At 34.2% G+C, this 17,838-nt stretch overlaps 3 long non-coding RNA genes across 3 annotated transcripts; 2 read left to right on the top strand and 1 right to left on the bottom strand.

Moving 5' to 3' along the window:
• The first annotated feature begins 3,139 nt into the window (after nt 1-3,139).
• Nucleotides 3,140-13,454, top strand: LOC127845217 (uncharacterized). The gene is made up of 3 exons (XR_008033112.1): nt 3,140-3,283; nt 12,670-12,691; nt 13,373-13,454. It is a non-coding gene; the product is annotated as an uncharacterized LOC127845217 (long non-coding RNA).
• Nucleotides 4,877-7,176, top strand: LOC127845218 (uncharacterized). Its single transcript, XR_008033113.1, has 3 exons — nt 4,877-6,007; nt 6,677-6,757; nt 7,119-7,176. It is a non-coding gene; the product is annotated as an uncharacterized LOC127845218 (long non-coding RNA).
• LOC127845219 (uncharacterized) lies at nt 10,749-12,432 on the bottom strand. The gene is made up of 3 exons (XR_008033114.1): nt 12,072-12,432; nt 11,161-11,283; nt 10,749-10,837 (listed from the first exon to the last, which is right to left on the bottom strand). It is a non-coding gene; the product is annotated as an uncharacterized LOC127845219 (long non-coding RNA).
• Nucleotides 13,455-17,838: the final 4,384 nt, after the last annotated feature.

Here is a 17,838-nt window from a genome sequence, read left to right as displayed (position 1 = left end):
TTTGTTTGTCTTTCTTTCCTACTTCTTAAACCACAGTATAACATGACAAATATCGATGGGATTCGAATGATACTTAATATAGTGACCGATAACATTACTTGGAAAGGAAGAATGCAAGGACATTGTATCGTGTAGGTTGTTATTAGCTTCTATTCGGAATTAAAACAGCCGATCATATATTTAATAAAACTCGGTAAAACTAAAAAGTGATGTAATAGCATTTCCTACGTCTAATTGACTTAAAATAGATATGCTTTTGGATGGCCGATGCTGGTATACATCACAATGTAGAATATGAAAAAGCATTATATGCAAGTGACTCGACAAGTTTGGATGTTAATTTGCCGAAGAAAAATGTATTTTGATTCCTTCTCAGAGAGTAGAATGGCTCTGGCATGTGATCGATATGCATAAAATCATATCCAAAAACACAGTGACTAGGCTAGAAAAAGTATTGTTTCGATCAGGGACCTATACAAACAAAAATTTGTATAGGTCCCTGTTTCGATGATCTATCAAATTCATCAAACGAAATAAAAAGTAGAAGCAATAACATTAATAAATACTAGGGATGCAAGAGGTTAACCTACCGAAACGACCAGTTAACCGGTTACATTTTCGGGAAAAGTTTAACCTGGAAAAAAATTTGATTACATTTTTTTTCATGGAATAATTCGTATGATTTTACCTTTTTCGTGTGACATACTGCCAACGTGCAATGGCGACTGGTAAAAACAACATGCCGCACCATCGACGGTAATAAATAACGTGTCAACAATCAAAGTAATAAAGCAATTAATCAATACCTTAGTGATAACAAATAGGCGGTACGTTTTGATAACTGACATTTTATTGTTTTTCGACTCGCTAAAATTTAACATGCGAACTGCGGTGAGTGGGAGCGAAGACGTAATCGACACGTTTATTTAACTCTATAAAAAACAGTTGAGGCATTGGACGGTTTATTTTGATGTTTTGTTTACCAATATCCAACACTCATTGCTCGCGAAAATACCGTGATTATAGAAAACAATTTTATCAAGAATTGCATTCGTAGTTAAAATCTTGACGAGTTAAAGTCCTTTTGTTTATCAAAAAACAATATCATTATGATAATTTACGTCCAATTATTCCACCATTACCAACCGATGAAAGTGTTATTTAAGAAAGCAAATTATTAACTAATTAATTAAGGGGCATTTTTCCTTATATGGCTAAATATGGCTATAGTAAAACCTTGTGAACACTCAAGAGGCCAAATTTATTGTCCAATCTTCATGAAATTTGTGCAGAAGATTGGTCTCAATGATATCTTGGATGAGTTTGAAAATGATTACGTTTGATTGAAAAACATGGCTGCCAAGGGGCGGGGCATTTTTCCTTATATGGCTATAAATGGCTATAGTAAAATCTTGTTAACACTCTAGAGGCCACATTTATTGTCCGATCTTCATGAAACTTGTTTAGAAGATTCACCCCAATAATATCGTGATCAAGTTCAAAAATGATGCTGATTGGTTGAAAAACATGGCTGCCAGGGGGCGGGGCATTTTTTCTTATATGGCTATAGTAAAACCTTGTTAACACTCTAGAGGCCACATTTATTTCCCGATTTTCATGAAACTTGGTCAGAAGATTTGTCCTAATGATATCTTGGACGAATTCGAAAATGGTTTCGGTTGCTTAAAGAACATGGCCACCAGGAGGCGGGGCTTTTTTCCTAATATGGCTACCGTGTTAACACTCTAGAGGCCACATTTATTGTCCGATCATCATGAAACTTGGTCAGATGATTTGTCCCAATGATATCTTGGATGAGTTCAAAAATGGTTCCGGTTGGTGGAAAAACATGGGCGCCAAGGAGGCGTGGGATTTTCCCTTATATAGCTATAGTTAAACCCTGTTAACACTCTAAAAGCCATATTTATTGTTCGGTCATCATGAAACTTTGTCAGAAGATTTGTCCCAATGATATTTTGAACAAGTTCGAAAATGGTTCCAGTTGCTTGAAAAACCTAGCCACCAGTAGGCGGGGCATTTTTCCTTATATGGACTTCTCAATCTTCATGAAACTTTGTCAGTATATTTTTTTTAAATGATATCTTGGATGTGTATGCAAATGGTTCTGGTCTGTTGAAAAACGTGGCTGCCAGGGTGTTCACTAGTCATGAAAGTTGGTAAGAACATTTTGTTCTAATGACATCTTGGGCTGCACAGAACAGGTCAGTTCCTTTGGATCTCTGGTGAGTTCCTTTGAATCTCTGGTGAGCGACTTTGGGCCTTTCAGACCCTCTTGTTTAATTGTATAATGAAAATCAAACGATACTTCTTCGGCTACAAACGCTAAAATGCAAATAACAGAATATGCAAGTATCGAATAAGAAGAGATGCGGATTCGTTGAACACACATGACCCACATTACGTCGAATTCAAAGGGGAAAAAGCATTTCTATATTAAGCCAATTTGAGTTTCAAAAATAAAAACAGAATGAACAAAGGAACACAACATTTTTGTGAGCGATACGACGCGAACGTAATATAAGCAACCCAACCAAAAATAAGTTAATAACACTTGAAAATGAACATTGTGTAGTTCTTTAATTTTTTACTCCTATGCATTTACGCAGGAAAAATAAATAAAATATATAGCATACATTTACAAAATTATTAAAATAAATTGTACAATAAATTTTATTACAAAACTAGCATGCTATCAACGCAAGCGATTTCAAATTTGAAATTACTTTTGTTTCTACAGAGCGGTTCGAGCGGTATGAAATGTTTAAGGTACTCAAGATCATTTTCACTACTTAAAGTGATATATAATGGCATTTTTCACTGTTGAATTGAGCTGAAAAGAATTAACAGGTCAAAAGAGCTAGTTAAAATGTGGTAACTTAGTCAGTTGTTTTTGTTTAATATATTTGCTGATGCAAGAAGCATAAGTTATGGAGGCTTTATAGAAAGTTGTAGCTTTGATGTAGATAGGAAAAATGATAGTCAAGCCACACACCCTGACATAAAATGCATGTTAATCAATACATATAGATGCAATTTGAAAGTATGCACGATTGTCATTAAATGTATAGCTTATTTAGCAAGTTATTTATTTATTTTATGTCGCTTTTAAAACCGAAAGTAGGATTACTATATGTATACGTCAATGTCGACAATCGCGATTATTTTTAAGTTTTAAAGCGCAAACTGACGGATTTCTACCTTGTAACCATCAGAAATATTATTATTGGCATAGATTAAATTAAATCTATAGCCTAGTAAGCAGGTAATTTATTATTTTTTAAACGGTACTGCTTTTAAAACCGAAAGTAGGATTTCTAGACGTATCCATTTCAACAAACGCGATTATTTTTAGGTTTTAAGGTGCAAAAAAGACGGATTTCTACATTGTTATCACCAGATATATTTTAATTGGCATTGATTAAATAAGTTTCTTATTTATACATAAATGCACTGTGCCATATAAGTTATTTCAAGGTGTGTGGCTTTAACGCTTTTCATAAAAATAAAAATTAAAGCAAATTTATTTTGCAATTTGTTTTATTCCATTGAGGAACAGAGTAAAGTTATGTACCGATGGTCTTTGAGACCCGAAAATGAGAAAAAATGGAATTCAACTAAGCTTAAGGAAAAGAGCAACCTAGCTGTTCTCGGAAGTGAACATATTATTAACGAAAAGAGATACGGTATTCCCGGAAGTGAATACTATATAACACAGTAAAACATGGAGGTACAATGTGTTTCTAAAAGCGAAACAGGTAATGCAGATTGTAATTTAAAATTACTGATATTGTTTAAAGCATCGACAGTTCCTGTTTGTCCAATTTACGTGTAAACGTATATCTTGAAAAGACAGTAAGTTGAGCCGTTCTGAAAGCTAAGCGAACTGAATTGTTTCACAGATTTCTTGTGTAGTTGTGCTGACTTATCGTAAATCGTATCGTAAATTTCAATAACAAAACGTTATGTTCCAAAACTCCTAATAAAGTGTTAAATCTGCAACTTTAATAAATCCAAATCAGTGACAGTGAGAAGCAAATACGCCCGACTACCGCATATAATTTGTCAGGCTTCTAACCTCGAAGCGAAACCACGAATGATTAATTAGCCAATTGCGTAATATTGTGAAGGTTGCAAGTTATTGTACAGCAGTTCTTTAGTGGAGCACTTGAAAATAACTACGAAATTAAACAGAGAATAATAGGTTAGTGTTGATTATAGATCAGATTTATCATGCGAGGTTTAGAAAACAAAGCGCACGAGCCTTTGCGAGTGCTTTTTCGTGTTTGTGCCGAGCATGATAAACATGATCAATAATCAACACTCATCTATCATTCAATTTATCCCACTTTTTATTCAGTAAACTTTTTTATGTTAACAAAAATAGTTTTCATGAGTGTTTGTGTACTTTGATAATGACTGTAGGTCAGTGTATTACTCCGCGTTCCAAAAATAACCGCTGATCAAATAATCATTTTTTTAAATCAGAATATCGTTCTGTGGCATAGAGTCATGCGTTATTAATTACAATTTTATTCATATTGAATTGCAAATCTAAAAGAATGATAAATCCAACAAATACACATATTGTTCTTCCCTTTTTATCAACGTCTCGACTTACGCCTTCATCAGGATAACACAAATAATAACAAAAAGCGGAAGTTTTTTTATAACATCAACATAACATTTAGTTGTTATATACAAGGTACAACATTTGTCAATAACGTAGCCTAACACCACAAACAATTCACTTTCGATATCAAACTGGAGGACGCATCAGGGCTAAAATTTAGTACTAGGGCTGGTTTCATTCTCAGTTGTCAATTCAATCTCATTTGTAAACATATCAGATGGATCAAGTCCATATTGTTCCTGGAACTGACTTAGTGTTAATTACAGTTGCTTGTTGCTCATTTTCATCATTTAATTCATCCCAAATTAATGGGAAATTGATTTTGTTAAATTCGTCAGACATCTTGAGGTGTTTTCAGAAAAATACGGTCGTGTCTATTGTGGATTCGAAATAAATTGTGACAACATATCCAACCGGATCCAATCTAACCCTAACCTTTTACGGCAAACCTTTGTTGTATCCCACACTACAAACAAACCGGTTTCATTATAGACTCTACGGAAAAATACAACAGACAAGGTGCGTGGGAAAAACGTAGTCCCGATTCGGCACGTGCCATGGTTTAGAGCAGAAATTTAATCATTGGGGCTTGAATCAACCGAATTCGCTGTAAAAGTGTGATAAACATTTGTCCATAACTTCCTGCTAAAAAATAAAATTTGATTAATCTTTTTGTGGTCTGTCTGTTAACATCTAAACGTTATTACAAAATATTTATCGCAAAACAAGTTTTGCAAAGGGTTATGTTGATGCAAAACGAATTTCTGCATTGTACATGACGTTAACAAACATCATTGTTTCAAGAGCATTTTATCAAATTATTAACAAACTTTGTTGTTCTGATTTCCTTACAATTGAACCACTCGGGCTTGCAATCACAAAATCACATTATGCGCTCATGCAATTGAAACGTGTAGTTTTTCTCAGAGGCACAAGCCGCGATATGTATCAACAGTAAAAGTTATCGTACGTCGACGTCTTCGCTCACGTTACGTGCAAAGCAACGACGAGAACGCACTGGTACAAAATAAAAAATGATGGATGTATAATTACTACGATTTGAAGAGCGCGCCTGAATTTAAACAACATGTTGTCATGATTTGGAAAAAGCGGTTTATATGTGAGTTGACGTATGTTAAACAAGGAGGCTGTGGCTCTTCTTAGAATACTTGACGTGGTACTTTTTGTTTAATACTTGTTTTGAAACTGAATATCATCTTTGGATTATCAAGCGAAAACAGGATGCAACTCCCGATTGCCAATTGGACAACGGTTTTCTTCGCAACGCTTATGCGAAGTATAAAACGAAACGTCCATCTAGTTCTACTCCATACCAACGAATTGACAGATACACAGGTATGCTGTTTTTGATTGAAATACAATATTTTATCGATAGCCGCATATTATCGACTTGTTCAAAATGTAGGTCATTTCTTTATTCTTAAATAATCTATGTTCGTTTTATGGTTTATAGTAATAATGTTATGTCTACCGTTTCAACAATCTAATTATTTTGTTTATACAAATGTATCGAGCATTTCTTTTATAGTAGACTAATCCACACTATTGTAAGACAATTTTCAATTTTTGTCATGTAACAATATACAAATGATATATGTTCATAAATATTGTAACTCTTTAGTATTTAAAGTTTAAAACCCATTCATGCCTAGCGTCCTGAAAAAAGGACATTGCAAACAGCGTAGACCCAGATGAGACGCCGCATGATGCGGCGTATCATCTGAGTCTGCGCTGTTTGCTTAAAGGAATTTCAGTTAGTTATATTCTAATTATAGAAATAAATATACTAGACATCCCTAGTTTTGGAAATAAATTGATCCAATTTAGAAGAATGGGAGAGTCCACAAGGCATAAATGGGTTAACATTTGCTATTTCGATCGTTGAACCTTTCATGCGAACTCGGTAATATGCACCCTTCATTGGTAATAATTTCATAAATATGTATATTTTCTGTTTTAAACACGTTGAATTGATCTCATGTCAAAAGTTTGTTATCCTTACAGAAATCAAGATGAAACATAAAACACTCATGACATTATTTCTATTGGTGACAATGGCTGCCGCCTTACCATTAGAGCTATCAGGTAAATGACACGTTCCGTTGTTGTTCTTTATGATATCATTTCATGATTTGGGTCGGGTTTGTAACTACCACGTGCACAATTATTTTTGTAAATGTAAAAAAAAATCTTGACATTTTAATTAAAGTTCACATTGCAATTAACAAATTTTTAGCAATTTATTTTGATTTGAATACACCTACAATCTCACAACCTTGTTTTCTCAAATTGTAATGAAGTAATAAAAAAGAATTGTAGGGTGTGTTAATGTATAATTATATCTTCAACGCAAAACGTTTTACTCAATGTTGTGCAATACTTGGTATGTCAATGATCTATAAATAAAACGTTATTGGACAAAAAGTACATGGAATACATATTCCAGACGGCAGTAGCGACGGTCGTGCCATCGATTTACTTTGGGGCGGCGGCGGTGGTGGCGGCGGTGGTGGTGGTGGCGGCGGCGGTGGAGGCGGCGGAGGAGGCGGCGGCGGTGGCGGCGGCGGTGGTGGCGGCGGTGGTGGTGGTGGCGGCGGCGGTGGTGGTGGAAAATAGATTTCAAAGATCAGCGCATATTAATTATACAAGCATGTTCCCTGTTATTCTTCTAACTCTAAAACAGTATGCGCTAATGTAGCAAAACAATATATTTTTATCAATTAAAATCTAATAAACATGTCGTGTTTTGTCGTCTTCTGGGAATTGGCAGTTCACCAACGCAGATCATATTTCTTTTCTAAACTTACAAAGGCATGGGTTGGTAGAAGGTGCGACTTTGACAGAAATGGCATGGCCGTTTATTTAAATCCACTGGAAAGCTGGCAGATTAATATGTTTCAACAATAATCATCATCATGAATGTTGAAACTACGAACGCTATTTTAATGTCACAAAGTCATACTGTAAAAAATTGCAAAGCATAACATTTAAGACAAATTAGTTAATAACACTCAGTCAATAACGTTTCAATCAGTGTGCGCATGCGGAAAGTGCAAACTTTTTTTGTTCAAGCTCGTGCATTAGTTGTGTTGATTTGCAATCGATTTCAATAATTTCAACTTTCTTTCACTTGTCAGCTTAGACTGAAGAAAGACGGTTAATACGTAAGACAGCACAACAGATAACATAATGTTTTTATATGTAGTAGCTTTTATAGCACGAACAGAGAACATTATAGTTCCAAAAATGTTCTCATCGAAAATTGCCAGCATAATAACCTAAAAATCCTCGGCGAACGTTCACACGCGCGCTTTGGAATATAAAGAAGTGAAACTCCAGCTGCTGGAGCAGTATTGAATTCTCATTAAAAACAATTAGTTGGTCCTTTATTTAAGGCAAGTGACCGATTGCCCAAACAGTACAAAACAGCACAATACAGCACAATACAAACCAACATAAACACAAAATATGAATAAAGCTGGGGTCACCACCTTGGAACGGTCAATGCAAAGACGTTGCTGACATGTTCAATGCAAAACGCTCAATAGTTTAAGATTAGCACAAATGTATACTGTTTGGCAGTTTTATGTATAATTATCGACACCTAGTAGAGTCATAAATCATATAACATTTTAAATTAACGACATCTTATGACTTCAAGAAGTAAATCCTTGTTTGTAAACCAATTGATATTCGCATTCACGTTTTTTTCCAAGTACTTTTGACGTCTTTTACAGTCGTTAGCCATCCTATATTTCAGATGTACGACAGATGATAATTTAACGAAGTGATGACGTGTAAATCATAGTGTTGTTAATAGTTAATATTCGGTTTTATGTTGTTGTTGTTGTTTTTGCTAGAGTATGTGTTGTTTGTTCTTTCATAATGAAATGACGAATGTATTAGACATTGTTTTGATGTTAAATGCAGCGTCGATCCACAAGAGATCGTAAAGAGATAAAACACAGGCGATTGCATGAAAACCCATATGGGAGACTCATATATAAAAGTATCCTGTCGTAACTGAAAGATTTAAAAATATATAACGTTACGTGTAGATACAGTTAAATTGCAGTTTATGGAGTACCATATTTTTGTATGTCTTATATACAAATAATGTCACAGGGCATGAAGAGCAATTCAATCAAGAATACGTCACAACACACTTTTTGTACATTTCAATTGACGAATATATGTTGTTGTGTTGCTAGAGCGCATACTCGTCTAACAGACAAATCAAAAGACCGCACATGGTTGTTAACATTTTATTGATAAAAACCTGGAACAACATTCTGATTAGGCGCAAATTAAATATCTGTTCACTTGAGAGTCTGGTAATGGAGCTTTATGCATCTATGAAATCGTCCGTGCCCTTAACACCGCACGCGCCTTAAATAGAGTGATGACCAACAATATAATCATGTTATTCACGTGCACAAATATTATATGACTTTGATGTTGTTTTCTGACTTTGAAACGTATGATGTCTAGATATTTAATCAGGTACTAACTCGTTAGTATAACACAACATTCTCAGACGCCTTAAACTGCACCACAAACACAAATGCAATGTGTGATCATTACATTACGTACGCAATAACAATCGAATAGGTGTATACACATGTAAACGGTTGGATTTCACATCTTGGTCGTGTGTGTGCTGATATACTAATAATGTAAACGGTTGGATTTCAGATCTTGGTCATGTAAGTGCTATACTAATAATGTAAACGGTTGGATATCAAATCTTGGTCATATGTGTGCTATGCTTATAATGTAAACGGTTAGATTTCAGATCAAGGTTATGTGTGAGTTATATTAATTATGTACATGGTTGGATTTCACATCATGGTCATGTGTGTGCTATACTAATAATGTAAAAGGCTGGGTTTCATATATTGGTCATGTGTGTTCTATACTTATAATGTACACGGTTGGATTTCAGATCTTGGTCACGTGTGTGTAATATAAATATTGTACACGGTTGGATTTTAGATCTTTTTTATGTGTGTGCTTTACTTATATTGTAAACGGTTGGAATTCAGACCTTGGCCATGTGTGTGTGTTACAAGAGAACTATGCATCTCTGCCTCTGTGTTTGTTCCGCCGAAATGTCACGAAAGGTAGTTAAGATATTAAATATGTTTATTACAAAGACTGATGTTAAGTCAATGCTTAAAAAATAGTTTTTTTTGATAATATTTGTAAATCTCTTAGAGATTTAATATGTAATAGTTTTTTTCAGAATATAAACATACCACGTTGTTGTAGGTATATTAACTTTTTTAATCACTCCATTCTTTACAAATAACATAACAAAGAGTTATGAACAATAAATTTATTTACAAGTTATCAGCAAGAAGTTAATATTAAAAATATTCATACATAGAGTGTACACTGTGTCTTTGAGTTATCAAATTAATAAACATAATAAATAACACTATTATCATATTTGGACGTATAATACATACAGATGTAGATCTACAGTGCAAAGAACATTCTGCCATGTTTTTCTATTTTAACTTGAGAAGTTAATCCCACAATCGGCTATTTGTATCATCACATATTATAAACTAATAGTCATAAAACTGACTTACACAGTGCACTTGAAAACTAAATAACAACTGGCAACTACAAATTAAAAAAAAAACCATAATGCGCGCTTAAACCTATATTGAATTGAGATGTACAATGCAAAAGAACATTCTGTAATGTTTGCTATCTTAACTTGGGATATTTGTGCTTTTATCTCCAAATCACATGTTCGAAGTCGCTAAACATTGATGCCTATTTTCTACAACCGCCGACGCTGTCCTTAGTCGCGGCCACCACTGACACCAGCACCACTAGCGCCTATACCACCTCCGCCACCTACGCCACTTCCACCACCTCCGCCCCCTCCGCCACCACCGCCACAACTGCCAGCAGGACCAGGACCACCAGGTCCGCCGCCGTTGACACCGCCGCAACCGCCACAACTACCGCCACTACCGTCACCACCACCGCCGCCACCTCCACCGCCACCACCTACTCAATTACCACCGCCACCACCACCACCGCCACCACCGCCACCACCGCCGTGTCTACCGCCGCCTCCACCGCCGCCACCACCACCGGCACCAACATTGGCGCAACCACCGCATACGCCACAATCAATACTGCGGCCTGGAATAATTATTCAATTTATATCTTGTCCCATTTCCATTAATTGTTATTCGGAGGTATTTTGAATACCAAGTAATGCAGAACATTATTGTAAACTTTACAGTTACACACACTTCACTACTTAATAATCTTTCATGAATTATTTATTATTTTAAAGATCAGAATACACGGTTTAAAGTGTTTTCAATACATATCATCAAAGCAAATTTAATGGTTGCACATTAATGAAATGCAATGTGGAGTTCATTTAAAGGTTGTGAAACAATTTAAATAATTTACAAAAATGTTATTGGTCGGTGTATTTATAATAAGGAAACCCTTACCAAAATCGTGGAAATAAATATAAACAAGAGCATGTCATTTATCTCCTCGACTTGAGGGGAAGGCGGCAGCCATAGCCAGTATGAAAAACAATGTCACAAGGATCGCAAGCTTCATCTTGTTATCTGTGAAGATACAGAAACTCAAGATATGAACACAAAATGCACAGCACAAATTGACTAATCCGCAGGTAAAGGTTAAACGATAATCTAGCATCTGTTAAACTTTAAACAGTTACGAGTAAAAGTACATTTAAACCATTGATAAACATGACGAATTATTATTTATTTAATGCTTTCTGGTGGTTTATAGAGAAATATCAGTGAATTAAAACTGATAATTTCACTGTTTCAAACAGTGAAAATTATCAGTGAGAATTATCGATAATTTTCATTGTTTGCTGTGAAATGACGTCATTTTTTGACGAAATGACGTCATTATCCCAGCAAAATTCTTTAGTTAAACTCTTAAAGAATGTATATAAACTGTGAAAAATGCATTAAATAAAAAGAAAATTTGTTGGATTTGGTGGATTATCGATTTTAATTCATTCGTGATCATAGAAAATATATATTTTCACTCGTGGCTGCGCCACTCGTGAAAATATTATTTCTATGATCACTCGTGAATTAAATCGATAAACCACCGGATCCAACAAATATCCTCTATATTTTTAAGAGGGGAAAATTACAACGCCTTGCATTCCTGTGATTAGTCTACACTAAAAGAAATGCTTTTCACATGTCTAAACAAAATGAATTAGCTTATTGAGTCGATAGACAAGACACAATTACTCTACTATAAACCATGATAAGAAAATTTATTTAAGGATGTATATTTGATAATAATTGTGAACAAGACGATACTATGCGGCTATCTATTTAATATTTCATTTCAATTAAAATGAGCATACCTCTGTATCTATCGCTTTGTCATTATCCCAGTAGAATTAGATTGACGCAACGTTTAATACTTCGCAGATCGAGAGTTTATCCTGTTGAAATACACGTTAATATTCTCAACCATGATATTAAGTTGCACAATAAAAATAAACAGTACCAGCATCGCGTCAAGTCTTCTGTGAAATGCCACAAAATCCTTGTTTACCAAACGTCAACTCATAAACAAAATGCTCTTTCACACTCATTACAACTTGTTAAAATTCAAGAATAAACACTACCAAGATCACGTTAAGGCTTCTACGAAAAGCAACTGGGCCAGTGTTTACTAAATGTAGCTCAAAAACAAAATGCTTTACAAACGTGTTACACTAAGCCAAAGTGTTTTATTACTTCTAGGTATAAACTGCAAAGTCATGTACGAACATATGATTTCAAACAGGATGTTTGGAGCGTAATTTGTTTTAGCTGTGGTTGTACGTAACTGTTCGCGCTGTCACTGATTTAGAATGTGGATACAGTTCATATCAATCATTTAACCTGACCTTTTTAACGTAAAGTAACTCTTCCGAAAAGTATAAAACGTAACGTAAATGTATTGTTATTTCATAGATGAGCAGTGACTGATACACAGGTATGTTCTTTTCTTTTTCAGTGGTGAAATGTCTCATTAAATAGATAGCCGTTTATATTTTATTTTATTTATTTACACAAAGTGTTCTTGTTATTAAATATGTTTAACTTATCAATTGTATAATAATTGTTCACGTGTATTACTTCTATTAAATTGCAATAAAGGGGTCCCGTTGCAAGTTAAGATATGTTATTTTGACCAAGAAACGCTAACCAGCGACTTTGTAGATTGATAATAATTTACAAAATGAAACATCTAATAGATGTAGGTATATTATTTTATTTTTCAAAGTTCACATGAACGCTATATCCTTTAATTATTTTTGTTCTTATCTTGTTTTTAAGTAAATGGTATTTATCAATAGATACATTGACTCAATAACCTAATTTATATAGTTTATACACATTTAAAAAAAACTTAATTATTCACACAACTGTAATGCGTTCTTTTTTCTGAATATTTTCTATAACAATGTAATGATTTTTCATTTTGATCACTTATTTCAAATTAAGTTACCTCTGTAAAGTGATACGTTTGACATATGTGATATTTTGACAAATTAACGTTTAAACTGCCAATTTTTGCATTTAGAATACTTTGAAAACAAATTTCATAAATAAGTGCTATTTGTGTTTAAGGTCCTTCTATGTTTTTTATATCAAAAATTTATTATCCTAACAGATATCAACATGAAGCTTGCGAACCTTGTGACAGTGTTTCTAGTACTGGCAATGGCTGTCGCTTTACCCGATTATCTACAAGGTAATTGACACGTTCATTTTATTAGATCGTTCCACGATTTTAGTAAGGGTTTGCTCAAATAAATATACCGAACATCACAATCATTTTGTAAATTATGTTAACAGTTTAATAACATTTTAATAAAAATTCAAATTTCACTTTATTCATGTTCAGTCAATTATTTGTGTCTGCTTCTATACATTTTATAAAGTGTCACGTTAAACTCAATGTCTTCAATTTCTTGGTATTCGAAAAATCTATGAATTTAACGTAATTGGACTATTTGTAAATTAAATAAATATTCCAGGCGGCGGTGGTGGTGGGGGTGGCGGCGTTGGGGGTGGCGGCGGCGGCGGTGGTGGTAGCAGCGGCGGTGGCGGCGGTGGTGGTGGTGGCTGCAATTGGTGGTGGTGTGGGCGGCGGTAGAATGGGAAAGGCTTCTGTGTTCAGCGAATACGCATGGCTGATCATGCGAATATAACATTTAACTGTTGAATGAACTTATCAAATATGACGGAATGTTCAAATGAATGTGCATACGAATTGTACATCTGTATTTGTTATAGGTTCACATGTGCATACTGCGTTAGCTTAAGTTTAACATGTGCTATTTGTCTTATAAAATCTGTTCAATTGAACTGTGATCAATGTTGATGCGTGAAGCTGATGGGGATTTACTTGTTAAGTTGAGTTGTTTCTCACTATATATCTGTATAATAAAGATGTATATGTGCATTATGGTGTTAGTTTGAACATGTAAGTTTTTTTTTAATATCACGTGCATACACAAGTTGGAATATTTCTTGTATACATTTCGCGCCTGATAACTTGTAAATATAGGTGTTTTTTTATAGTACTTTGTCAAGTTACTTGGAAAGAATGGGGTATATTTACAAAGTCAAAATCTCTAAAACATCATGGCACATTTATAGGCTGCAGTAAACTAACAAAAATATGAAATGTCACAGAAATTTTAAAGTTATATAAAACCCAAATATTTAGCTATTGACTTTATATCAGTATTCGCGATAAAATATGAAATATCTTAACTAACTTGCGTGACCTACATCTCTGATTTACCAGCGCCTATCTTAACACAGCGACAGAGGTGAAAAGGTATTTTAGTAGTATGAGGAACCACACAGTCTCAAGATTTTATAGTTTAACAACCAATGACGTAAGGTACAAACGGAATGTGCGGAAATGTTAACTGTAAAACGTATCATAATATCAAACCTCAACTTCCAGCAACTGTCATAATAAATCAAATCGTACCTACATGGGATGTGTATATTTTATAACAACAAAAATACACTCGACTTTCATATGAAAAGAGCGTTTGATTTCGCTTAAGCGTCTTATAAAATAAACTCGGCCTTGCGAAACTTTTTGGTTATTAATTTATCTTTGGAATACCAAGTATTGCGCAACACATTAAACGTCGCACTTAAAGACGTCATCGTAAGTTGCATGTTACGATACGTTGTATATGTTAGTGATTTTATGCGTTAGTTTTGATATTCAAGATTATGTCAAACTGACAAATAAAAAACATCCATGAAATCAAATTCTAGCCAAACAAAATATAAATAAAAGTAAACAAAATATAAATACAATGCATAACTTGTAGGATTTAAGATGATTCATTCCTATACATAGGCACCTTAAATCCGAAGCAAAGATCTATTTTGTTTAAAAACACACATGACCTAGATCTGATATCAACCCGTTTACATGTGTAAACACTTATTCGATTGCTATTGCGAACGTACTACATTACCACACATTGAATTTGCGTTTGTGTTTTAATTTAAGGCGTCTGCGAATGTTGTTTCATCGTTACCAGTACCTGACAAATTTATCTTGAAACAGTTTAATGTATCATACGTTTCAAAGTCGGAAAACATCATCAATGCCATATAATATGTGTGGAGGTCAATATCATGATTCTTATGTTGACCATTACTCGATTAAACGCTCGTGCGGAGTCGCGGGCACGGGGGATCTCATAGTTGCATTAAGCCCCATTACCAGACTCTCAAGTGAACATATATTTAATTTGCGTCTAATGTGTCACAATATTGTACCATGTATAAATCAATAACATGTTTACAAGCATGTTCGGTCTTTTGAAATGTATGTTAGAAGAGTATGCGTTCTAGTAACACAACATATTTTCGTCAATTAAAATGTAAAAGAAATGTGTTGTGACGTATTCTTGAATGAGCATGCACTACATTTCGTTTTTCATTGGTATATGTGAGATTCAGAAAATATGGTACTCTATAAACTACAATAAAACTGTATTATACACGTTACATTTTTATATAGATATTGTAACTGTTTCAGTAGTGACAGGGCACCTATTATATATATATGTGTGTGTTATGACCCCCATATTTGTTTATGCAATCAACTGTGGTTTATATCCATTCCGACCGTTTGTGCAAAGACGCTGCATTTAATATCAAATCATTTTTAATAGCTTCGCCCTTTCTCTATACAAAATAACACATACTCTGGGAAAGACAAACAACGACGTGAAACCGAATATTAACTATTTACAACACTATGATTTACACGTCTTCACTTCGTTAAATCATCATCTGTCGTACATCTGAAATATGGGATGGCTAACGACTGTAAAAGTTGTCAAAAACACTTGGAAAAAACGTGATTCCGAATATCATTAAATTTACAAACAATGATTTACTTCTTGAAAGCATAAGCTGTCGTGAATTTCAAATATTGGATGAAAAATTACTTTATTATGTGTCGCTATTTATACATATAAATGCCCATTTTAAATGTTTCGAATGACACAACATTACATGTCTTTAAGTTAACTTTGGAAACGTCTGGCACCGCGCCCTGGATGCAGATACTTACTAGATCGGCAAGACATTGGGTGGCAGCTGGAGAGACTCACCCAGAACCGAGACGACTGGAGGAAGCTGGTTTTCGGCTAATGCACCAGACGGGCTCACATGCGAATATGAGATGATGAATTTGACATTAAAAATACCCATATATGAACATGAAAAATTGCCCGGTGTGCGCTGATCTCCGAGTTGGATGCTATTGAGTTTAACACGTATATAAATAATGATTAATAATTCTCGGTAATCCGGCCAATGTCCAAAGTTCTATTTTCGGAATAAGGAAATCATGTATTTTTTGTTAAATGTGTAAATTTAAGTTGTTTATTTGGAAAAAAATCAGGCGCATGGCAAAGAACATCCATATCAAACAAATTTTTATCAAAAGTATTAGTATTATGAATTTGAGCGTGAAATCATGAGGACAAAAATGACAATGACATTATTAAAATTAATGTTATAATTACTATAATTCTTCTTCGTCTCCTTCTTCTTTTTATTATTATAAAGTGTATTATTCTTATATCACTAACAATAATAATCGTTATTGTTTTAATTAAATTCTGCATTATTAGCAGTATATTTATTTCAATTATTCGTGTTGTTGTGATTATTGTAGTGATCACAACAATGTGGTGCTGATAAGGATACTGCTCGTTATAATGATTGTTATGATTTTAAAGTTGAAGATGTAATGATGAAGATGAAGATGAATATGACGATGAAGAAGAAGAAGACGACGATGATGATGATGATAATGATGATGATGATGATGATGATGATGATGATGATGATGATGATGATGATGATGATGATGATGATGATGATGATGATGATGATGATGATGATGATGATGATGATGATGATGAAGACGACGACGACGACGACGACGACGATGATGATGATGATTACATTTACAAAAATAATTGTGATCGGGGTTGTGACAAACCCCTAACCAAATCACGAAAAGATCTTAAAACAAACGCAACGTGTCATTACCTGATAGATCTAATGGTAAGGTGGCAGCCATTATCACCAATAAAACTAATGTCAGAAGATTTGTAAACTTCATTTTGATATCTGTTTGGATAATAAACGTATGGTATGAAATCAATAAAACGTGTTCAAAACACAAATTATACATATTTCTTAAGTTTGATTTCAAAATCATTACAAATGAACAGTGTAAATTTACGAATTCACAGTAAAAGAATCATCGAAATGTACGAGCTTCAAAATTATGTTAATAACAACGAAGTGCATGTAGTATGTCTCCAGGAAACGAACTACAAAAGTAATCACAGACAAGTTCATTTAAAAGGATATCAAGAACCTGTGCGAGGTGAACAAAGAGAAAAACTTATAGGCACTGGGGTAGCAATATATGTAAAATCGGGCCTTTCATTTACTAAAATAAACATTGATCAAGATTGCCCTATTGAATCGTGTGCCCTCACACTGTACTTGACTAAGCACCAATCATTCCGCATTCAATGCGTATATGCTCAAACTAAAGATAATACGTGT

Source organism: Dreissena polymorpha, chromosome 9 (genome assembly GCF_020536995.1).
Source record: "Dreissena polymorpha isolate Duluth1 chromosome 9, UMN_Dpol_1.0, whole genome shotgun sequence".
In the NCBI taxonomy this organism is placed as follows: domain Eukaryota; kingdom Metazoa; phylum Mollusca; class Bivalvia; order Myida; family Dreissenidae; genus Dreissena; species Dreissena polymorpha.
Note: the sequence above shows the minus strand (reverse complement) of the source record. Positions and strands in the feature narration are given on the sequence as shown.